Below are 10903 nucleotides of genomic sequence, written 5' to 3'. Positions count from 1 at the left end.
GGTGAGTATCATAGAATGCCAATTTAATAGAAGAAAGTATTCTTGCATTGAGAGAATACTTGAGTGGAGGCCCAGTGTTCTTCTGCTACCTTAATACTAAACCTATAAATACATGCACATAGATCTATTTCCCCATCCTCATACATAAATATATTTGCATATGTACATGTCTTTATCTAGACCTCTATAAATGACCTTTGCCTCCTAGCTCTTTCCTCTATTTCCTTTGACTAGGAAAAAATTGTTTAAGACCAATGATTTATTTGTGGCAAATACCTTTTTTCAACAACACAAAACATGTTTATACACATGGACGGCTCCAGATAGAATGCCCAGAAAGCAAACGGACTCCATTAGTGGAGTCACCAGGTCAGGGCCTGACTGTGGAACAGACCACCAATTGCTCATGTATCGGCTCAGATTGAAGCAGAAGAAAACTAAAACAAATTGACAATTGCCAAAATACAACCTTGAATTGTCCTATCTGAAGTTCAAGAACAGAGTTGATGCTTTGGACACTAATGACAAAAGTCCTGATGAGCTGCAGGAAGACATCAAGAACATCATTCATAAAGAAAGCAAAGGGTCATTAAAAAGACAGAAGAAAGAAAAGATCAAAGCGGATGTCAGAAGAGACTCAGAAACTTGCTATTGGTTGTAGACTGCTTAAGGCCAATGGAAGAACCGATGAAGTCACAGAGCTGAAGAGAAAATCCAAAGAGCAGCTCAGGAAGACAAAGTAAAAATATTGTAATCAAATGTGCGATGACCTAGAGTTAGAAAGAATTGGCCACTGATAATCGTGTGAACAGCAGATCATTAACTGGGAGAGGAACACCTCAGGTTGGCAGGCCCTGAAAGTATGATGGGAAAGTGCATCTGCTTCAAAAGAGTTGACCTTAAAGATGTAGGTGGAGCAAAGTTTTTGGGACCTTGACCTGCTAGTAGGTCAAGCCTGAAAATGAGAAGAAACAACTGCAGCACCCTTGAATAATTGGAATGTGGGATGTACAAAGAGTGACTCTTAGAATATCTGGAGACATAAAGTTGAAGGGAATAAAGGCTCTTCTCCTGGGCATAGTAAGTGACCTGAAATGCATTGATATGGGACATTTTGAGTCCCACAATCATGTGATCTTAACTCTGGGAAGGACAAATTGAAGAGGAAGGTCATATTCATTGTTTACAAAAACATTTCCAGATATTTTCTGAAGTACAAACACCTTCAAAGAAGACCAGACAATGCTACTATTATCAAAATGTATATACACCAAGCACTATTGTCAAAGATGAAGACACGGAAATGTGAGATTGATCAAGCATGCAATCAAAATGCATTATTAATTACTGGTGAATGAAAAAAAAAGTTGGCGACTAAGAAGGTTCATAAATGTCTCCAGGGATTTAGAATAAAATTTCACAAGATTAGAAACATATTCATTACAAATTTCTTTTTTTCAATAGTATGAACAGCAACTTTACATGTGGACCTTGTCAGTTGAAATAAGCAGAAATTGAATAGACAACATCTATAGAAATAGACAACAGAAGCTCAGCATAATGCATCAGAAGTCCAGGAGCCAAATGGGGAAAAGACCACCCATGGCTCATAAGCAAGTTCAAGTCGAAGCTGAAGAAAAGTAAAACAAGTCCAGGACTTCCAAAATGCAACCGTAAGTTTCTCCTACCTGAATTTAGAGACCATCCCAATAATAGATTTGACATATGGAATACTAGTGCTCGAAGACCGGCAGAGCTACTGCACCGCACCAAGGACATCCTGCATGAAGAAAACAAACGTCATTCAAAAGACAAGAAAGGAAGAAAAGACCAGAATGAATGGCAGACTAGAATTTGAAACTTGTCCTAACACAGAGAAGTTAACGGGAAAAGAAGAAATAATAAAAGAGCTAAACAGGCGATTTCAAAACATGGCTTGAGAAGACAGGAACGTATAACAAGATCTGGCGAAGATCTGGCATTAGAACACCAGAGGATGTGCACTGTTACAGATGGGAACTGGTAACACAGGGAATCCAGGACAGGTGATCTCTTCAGGACCAGTGGTGACAATGCGATACCTGGAGGGTGGAGGGAATGTGGGGTGGAAAGGGGAAACTGATAACAAAGACCTACATATAACCTCCTCCCTGGGGGACAGACAACAGAAAAGTGGGCGAAGGGAGGGAGACACCAGACAGTGTAAGACATGACAAAACAGTAGTAATTGATAAATTATCAAGGGTTCATGAGGGAGGAGGAAGTGGGGAGGGAGGGGAAGGAATGAGGAGCTGATACCAAGGGCTCAAGTAGAAAGCAAATATTTTGAAAATGATGAGGGCAACAAATGTACAAATGTGCTTGGCACAATGGATGGATGGATGGATTGTGATAAAGAGTTGGATGAGCCCCCAATAAAATGATTTTTAAAAAAAAGGACAGCTCAGTACTGGACGACCATGTTTCTTTCTGCTGGACAGGGTCCTGATGTGTTGGAAGCAAGTCAATGGCACTCAATCACATTTTACTTGATTCCAAGTGTAGAAAACCAAAGAATGATTATTTGAAAAATGTACATTTGTAGCCAGAGTACTTTTAATAAATTTTGGATCTTCCTCTGATTTTTCTGAGAAATTTTATATTCACAAACATTCCGCTAACTGCACAATATTCCTATATGACTCACAGATAGAAATCAAAGTAATTGAGAAGGGAAGTAATTGGAAAAGGACAAACAGCAAATTTGTGAGGTGAATGAAATATTGTATACACCTACTCCTCACTTATTAACTGTCTTTTATTTGTCACTCTGCATTTATGACAATAGTAAAAGCCACTCTTGCACTGTGTTGCAGTGAGGGCATACACCTGGCAGCAATAGACAGTGAGGTGAGGTGTGCGGCAAGCGGATCACTGGCTATGAGAGTCAAGCCATGGCTCTCGGGGTTGACAGAAATGCGGAAGTTTGGCAGTTACATGTAATGATGTGATCACCCTCCATTGTATAATTCAATGTGGTCACCTTTCAATTTACACACAACACTTTTTCATCCCAAGCTGGTCTTAGGAAGCTAACCATGTTGATAAGTTAGGAGTGGGTTTTATCTTGTTTTGGGTAGGGATCATAGTCAAAATGCACTGAACAGAATGCATAAGATCTCTGAATTTTATTTTATGTGTATTATCTCTACACAAAAAAATCTTAAAATCCCATAAGCATTCACAATTTTACAAAGTAAACTTAATATCAATAGTTATTCTTTCTTATTGTCATTCTTGGTTAAATTAAAATGTCATTTTGGAATAATTTCCTATTTCAGTTCATATTTCTAGGAATTTGCTCAAAGTGTTTAAATCTTTCCTTCAGGATTTCTAGGGTCACAGAGTTTAACAACAACAGAAACTAAACTAAAGACCAGGCCAGATCTGCTGACCCTTACATGAACCCCCGGATCTCTAGAACACGGTGATTCATCACAGTACTGCATGTAGCCTACCAGTTTCTCAGTCACCCTAATCAAATCCAAGCTTATTTAATTCTTGTAATAGGATCTGATGCAGTGCATTAACCAGTTTTCCAAAATTCAGATTTATTTACTAGCTTAGAAATTGAATGTGGAAGGGGAAGAAGTAGGAAGAAGCTATCATTGTATAAGCATCTTTGTTTGATTTGATTGTTCTCTGCCCAACAGTCATCTGGAATTAATTCTCCATGTTAGACCCTGAAAATGAAGTACATGATACGGCAAGAATTTAAATCCTCTATGTCTAAGGGGCATAGGGTCCCTAGAGGGTCGCTGGGAGTCAGAACAGACCTAAGGACAAGTGGGTTTGGTTTGGATGCATCTAACTGGTCCACAAACCAGCAGAATCAGACACCTGGAAGTCCTGTCATTTAAAAAAAAATTATAAGCATGAATTCTGTTGAGGCCAAAGGAAGCGAGAGCAGGTAAATGGATAAAGAACTCAACCAACTTTCTTTTAAGTAATAGTAAAACAATTCGATAGAACATGGAAATATTATTCTGGCCTCAGTTCTGAAACCGAGAAGCTTAGAGGCAATTCATCCGAATTTTGTACTTATAAAAGAAAAACATCATGAATGACGTTGTCAATAAGTTCCCTCTACTCGGCTCGACAATCCGTGAAATTACAGTCAAGATGTTCAATGACTTACTGTATTGGGCAAGTCTGCTGCGAAGACCTCCTTCCTCTGGCTACACAAAAGAGAAGGGGGATCCAATCCACACTCACCCAAGGTCTGGTCAGACTGCCTCTGCCTGTCTTTACCTGACTCTGACACCAGCCATCCTTCCCATGGCACTCCACCTTTCTACAAGGTTCAAGAATCCATTTCAAAGATGACACAAAGCCCACAGACATCCACAGTTAGGGGGTTTGTTAGAGAAGTTAACAGGTTACCAGGCTTTAGGATCATAGCACATTCAGCATAGAGTCTTTGGTCCCCACACAACTGCATGTCTCTTCCGTCTTCAGTCTCTCAGCCACATGGTCCCTTGACCGCAGCTTTATGCTTTGGCCATGAAGCCCTCTCTCTGCTCGGCCTTGCAGGCGCATAGTCTTGGTGCTGCTTGCCTAGCCTCTGGTCTCGGCGTGGCATGGCCTCTGCTGCCTCTACATCACCCTCTCGAAGGCTTTCTGCTGGTTGTATTTCTTCCCTGAAGGTCCCAGCAAGTCCCACTCTGCTTCTGCAACCAACACAGGCCCAGCTCTTCCATGAGTGTGTCACACAATCTGTTGTCATGTCTCCACTCCATCCTTTGGTGGTGGTTAGAGTACATGGATAAGAGTCTTATTAAGAAACTTCAGGGTGCTCTCCGCTGTGCCCAGCTGCTGCAGCTGAAAGCGGAGGCGCTGTGGTGGCCCCGCAGCATGCGGGAGCAGCTGGCTGGAGTGCAGATCACATGTGTTCACACAGAGCAGCAGCCCTTCGAACTAGAGGAGAAAGCCTTGGCCAGGGGCCTGTTGTAGGACCAGAGCCGAGACCTTGATGTGGCAGGGCTGTCAGCGGCTGGGGCCTCCTGAAAGGGCAAGTCCGTCTTTCTGGACTTCAAGCTGCGGTACTTTCATTTCCAGAGGAAGGCAGCTGCTCCTCTTGGTTGGGGGACTTGGAAGAACCATTAGCAGGATTTCCGTGGCCAGGAGGCTCCGACCCCAAAACCACAGGGATTCGGATCTGGAGAAGCCAGGCGGGAAGAAGGTGGCAGTTAGTCTGAAGGATACGACCCAGGGGGCCTCCGACAGCCAGTCCACCGTAAATGACTGTGCTACCACCATTGCTGTAAGACCTAGAATTTGTCCCAGAACCTCAGGAAGATGATCTTCACCTGCTGCAGCTCTTCACAGAATATGGTCACCTGGCAATGGCTGACATTTCTCAGAAACCTATTCAGACACTGAGGTTTGGGGTTCAAGATTGGAGTTTCCCTGACGAGGACAGCTACGGACGGCAGGGAGAATGGCATGGGTCACGACATGTCTCCAGCTGAAGGAATATCCACAGGAGGAAACTGAGCGTGCGAAATCACATCCACTTGTGCTGCTCCAGTGCCAACTCTTTTTCCTCCCACACCTGGGGCCCCGGGTGGCCACCAGCGCAAACTTTGATGGGAAATGGAAAGATTTTAGTGAATTCTAAGAGCAGCTACAGACCATGACACCCTTCGTGCTGGATCCATCTAACTTGATGGAGAAGGAGATAGATGGCTCAATAGCCACTTGTTAGGGACTGCTGGCGTATTTTAAGGCCTGTGTTACGATTTACCAAGGAGAAAATCTGCCTCACCCCAGATCCATGCTCCAGGTCAACGCTGCAGCCAACAATCTCGATGCTACAGCCTCTGCCAAGGACAATTACTACCCCCACCTGGAAGGGGTCTGTGAGGGAGAGCAGCTGTGGCCATCTCCAGACATTCTGGAGCAGATGCGTGGGGCGTGCAGACAGCTGGCTCTGGGCCCCTTTAAGAGCACCAAGAGAAAGGAGGGCAAGGGTTTCCGCCTCCATCACTAGGAGGAGCTGGAGGAGGAGATCGAGGAACTCTACCAGAACTTCAAGCAGAATGACGCCAAGCATATCTTTTTTTTCTTTCCATTTCGTGAACGTTTGGTTTTTCATGGTTAAATCGTTTCTAAAATGAACAAACAAATTGCACTTCACCAGAATGTTCAAAAGAAAAGAAGATGTCCCTCCAATGACTACAGGGTAGCTGATCCCAACTGTGGCCCCCTTTCAATGGCACCATCTACTTGCAAAAAGCTGGACAATAAAAATGGAAGATGGAGAGAGAACTGGCGCATTCCAAGGGCGAGCCAAGAATGTCCCATGGACTGTCAGTGGCACAAGCGCTTCAGTCTGAGGGAAAACACAACCAGAATGGGTCCTTGGAAGTGAGCATGTAAATTGTTCATTTTGCTTACTGTGGACTCATCATTAAGAAAAAAATCAATCACTAAAAAAGGATATCATGGAAGAATGATGGATGGACACAATAGCCGCAATAATGTTTGCAAATGCATCACGAAGAGGACACAGGGCTAGGCCACGTTCAGTTTTCTTGCACATAAGGCCACCATGCATGGATGCCAACTGGATGGCAACTCACAACACAGCCAGATTCCTAGGATGAATCGCAATCTATTGTTTGTAATGAACATGAAGCTATATGGTAACATGTAGGCGATAATTAACATAGCCCTATCTTCTGGAACACAGAACGTCAACTGGTTTAAGAGGCCATGGAAATAAATGAAGCTTCTGTGCCATCATGTAGAAAAGAGAAAACGAATACCGTGGAAACGTGGAAAAAAGTCCTTGATCATTAAAATTCATTTAGGCGTAAGGGTGGAAATACTTCAACATTTTGGTAAACAGTAACAGCACATTCAGGCTGCTGGGTCTATCATCAACAGAAAAAGAACCATTGTCATTACGCCAAGCCTCGCTCTCTATATGCATAGTTTCCAGGGCTGTAAATCTTTACCAGAGCAAATAGTCTCATCTTTCTCCCAAGTAGCAGCTGGAATATTTGAACCAATGACTGTAGGGCTCCTGTTGGCTCTGTAGGCACACACAAAAAAACCTTTAACTCATAAGTCACAGGAGTGATGGTTTAATGCGAATCCTTCTGGACCTCAACTAGAATTCACAATTTCTAAAATGATACCAAATAGACCGAAGTAAAGGTCGGCGAGAGGGGCGTGACCACCATGTTTTGAAGATTCAGACTCTTAGTGACTCTCCTAATATGAGTGGAAATCAGGAAACTGTAGAATACTAGAACACGATGGCTTTCATGCAGGCCTTCAAGGATAGGTAAATTTTAGAAACTATTATATCTTGTTTATACAATACATTCTCTTAGAAAAAGTACAAATAGTAGAACTCTGGTTCTATAATAAGCAATCCATAATCCTACCACTCAGAAAATAAGCTATTGTTAGCAATGTTTTTCTATTTGCAGAGACACATGTAAACATGCCAATTTCTCACAAGTTTCTCTTAATATGTTGTGAACATGCTTACATCTTTCTGATATTTACCAAGTTACAATATATCTTAATTTTACTCACCAATCATCACTTTGTTGACATTATAGCCAACTGGTGGTGTAGTGATTACACGTTAAACTCGTAACCATAAGGTTCATGGTTCCAAACCACCAGCTGCTCCAAGGGAGAAAAAGGAAGTTTTCTACTCCCATAAAGAGTTACAGTCTCAGAAACCCAAAGAGGCAGTTCTACCCTGTCCTATATGATTGCTATGAGTCAGCATCTATTCAATGACAGTGAGTTCAGTTTTGGTTTGGTTTATTATAGACAATGCTGTATTAAAATATGTATGTTTGAGTACTTGGATTATATAGTTGAGTACTCAGATTCTTACCAAAAAATCCTTAGAAAATGAATTGGTAACAAAAAAGAAAAAAGAAAATGAATTGGTGACAAATCTTAATGCTTTATTGTTTTATAATCCATTATAATTTTTGAGTATCCATTATCCTTTGCAGTTATCTCTCGGGTCAATGCCAACTCATAGTGACTCTATAGGACAGAGCAGCTCTGCCCCTGTGAGTTACTGAGACAGTAACTCTTTATGGGAGTAGAAAGCCTCATCTTTCTTCAAAGAAGCAGCTGGTGGTTTTGAACTGTTGACCTTACAGACCACAGCCCAACTCTTAACCACTATATCACAATGAGTCCGGAATACTAGATATAGTAAGTTTGCAGTTATGCCATGAGGTAGTCATCCTGCATTTTGTCATCCGACCTGGTCATCCTCCATTCTCTCCTCATGAACTGCCCCGAACAATCTCGTCATTAGAACCTAATCATGTTTATAAGAGAACAGTGGGGGTGTGACCTTCATGACCTTTCTTTTTTTCCCCTTATTGACTTTTCTTCTCTGCTAACGACAGTACCCTTTCTTTGCTCCCTTTTTAAGTAAATAATTTGGGTGGTTTATATTCACTATCTCCAATTCTTCTCCCTTTCTTAAAACTATGTCAATGAGGATTTTACCAACCATACCACCACAACTATTTCTATCCAGATAGCCAGTGATCCCACCCATCCTCATAATTTTACAATTTACCAAGAATAAAGTCTCAGTCATCATGGTCCTTGATCAAACAGTAGTTTTCGATATAGATGCTCATTCTTTGTCTTAGGAACATTTACTTCACTTGCATTCCAGGGCCCCATATCCCCTATTTCTCTCCGACCTCACCGTTAACTCACTCTTCTCCTCCGACTATCGACTATCGAGGCAGGTGCTTGGTAAACTCATTAACTACTGTAGCTTTAAACATCATCTCCCCAATTCCAACTAATCTCTCATCTAATCCTCTTCTCTCAACTCCAAACTGTGCACTCACGTGCAAATAACAAACTTACTATATTAAAACTCAGTTCCTACTCTTCAGTCCACCTTAAAAACAAAACCCTGCCCCATCCAGACTTCCCTCTGTGCAAATGGCAACAGCCTTCCTTTTCCAGAGCTCAAGCCTAAAGCTTTGCAATCATTCTTGATTTTACTTCTCTTAGCCCACCTTTGATTCTAGGAATCTTGCAGATTTTACCCCTAAAATGTATCTAGAATCTAGACCCAAACCACGTCTACTGACTCCTACTCTGATCCATTATTTATCTTCTGAATTATTAAAAGAGCCCCTAACCGGTCTCCTGCTTTGGCCCTTAATCTTTTTATCTATTTCCAACGGCTGCCAGAGTGATCCTTCTAGTCCGATCTGTTTCCCAGCCCCGAGCTCTGGAATGCCTCCTCCATTTCACTTACACGCAGACACCAGAATCTTTCAAATGTTCCATATATGCTGCACAGTATGCTACCTTCCCAACCCCGACAGGGCTTCTCTGGCCTAATCTACTTTTCTCCTGGTTCACCGCTCTAGCCACTGAGCTACTAGAAATTCCCTAGTGTGTTAGCCATGCACCTGTCCCAGTGCCTCCGCCCTGGCTGCTCCCAGCTCTGCCATGCTCAAAACTCTTCATGTATCACTCCTTTCCCTCCTTCAGATCTTGGCTCAAGTACCACTTTCTCTCCCGTGACCTAAGAGAGTCCCCTCCCCTTTAAAGAGTCACTTCAGCATTCACTTTGCCCCACCCCGATAACTCTGCAGCGCAGTACCTTCTACACTTGATCTTAGCCAAAAGGCCGAGAAGCAATAGAGAGCATTACCTTCTAATGTAGAAGGATCCCTGGTGGTACGGTGGGTTAAGTGTTGGGCTGATAATGGCAAGGTAGGCAGTTCAAATCCAAGCTGCTCTACCAGAGGAAGATGTGGCTGTGTAGTCCTGTAAAGATTTACAGTCTCAAACTCTAAGGAGCTGCTCCATTGCCCTATGGGGTGACTCTGAATCAACTCGATGGTAGTGTATACAGTCAACTATATTACATTATTTCATTTGTGTCATTCATTTGTTTCTTCTCATTGAAAACTATCCATGAAAATAGGGATTTTTGTCTGATTTACTCAGCACTGAAGAATGTCAATATTACAGACGCATTTGTAAGGTTTGAGATGCAGGCTTTCACTTTGTTTCTCATCAAAGGAAAGTATTTAAATCAGGGCTTCAAAAATGGGTTTGCTCCAGTTTAACCCCCTGCTGAGAACCTGCCTTCCCACTGGATTATACTGAATCAGAACCTGCCTTTGACCAAGGGATTCTCTTAGACACCCCTGGGTGTGCCGAGCCTCCGAGACACCCCCATCCTCTTCCCTCCCCACAGTCCCCAAACACCTCCCTCCTAGACATTCTGTCCACATAAGAAGCACCTGGAGATCTTGCTCAACTGTTGATTCTGATTCAGTCTATGGAGGTGGGAAGTAGAGTCCCCGCAGAGGGCTGAACCAGAATGCAGCGGTTCAAAGCCCTGGTTTAAAGAAGCGGAGGGGAGGCTTCACATGGAGGGCACAGCCATGCTATGCAAGAAGGCAAAATTGCATGCTGGGCCCTGGGGGAAATCAGGTGTCAGGTGTCGGGACAGAGGAGTTACTTAAAATAGGAACACATCGATAGGACAGGGCAGCATTTTAACTGAAAGGCCAAAGTTGGCTTGCTCCACATTAAGAAATGAAAGAAATGGCAAGGAGTACCCCCACCTCCCCTTAGGAAGCTGAGGGGGCAAGTGGAAAGGTGGGCTCTCACCACAAATAACCAGCTTGACCATGGGCTAGCCCCTCCTTCTTGGTATGGTAATTATAAAGGGGCACAAGGGGCTGTCTTGAATAAGGCAATGGAAACTATGAATCTTTGCAAGGAAACTGCTTGCATCTGCAAAACTGCATTTACAATTTGGCTTTTCAATGACAATTTCAGGCTCCACCACCACCAGAAGCCCACCTGAAGACTGCCGTGGATGAAG

The 10903-nt window shown here is 42.9% G+C and overlaps 1 pseudogene; it reads left to right on the top strand.

Annotated features, from left to right (window-relative positions):
* Window positions 1-4800: 4800 nt before the first annotated feature.
* On the top strand, window positions 4801-6142 carry LOC101641403 (annotated as a pseudogene).
* The last annotated feature ends 4761 nt before the right edge of the window (window positions 6143-10903 follow it).

This window comes from Echinops telfairi, unplaced genomic scaffold (assembly GCF_000313985.2).
Source record: "Echinops telfairi isolate 266 unplaced genomic scaffold, ASM31398v2 ScPeMD7_3533;HRSCAF=4204_0, whole genome shotgun sequence".
Classification (NCBI taxonomy): Eukaryota; Metazoa; Chordata; class Mammalia; order Afrosoricida; family Tenrecidae; genus Echinops; species Echinops telfairi.
The sequence above is the reverse complement of the archived record's forward strand: the minus strand, read 5'-3'. Positions and strand labels throughout refer to the sequence as shown.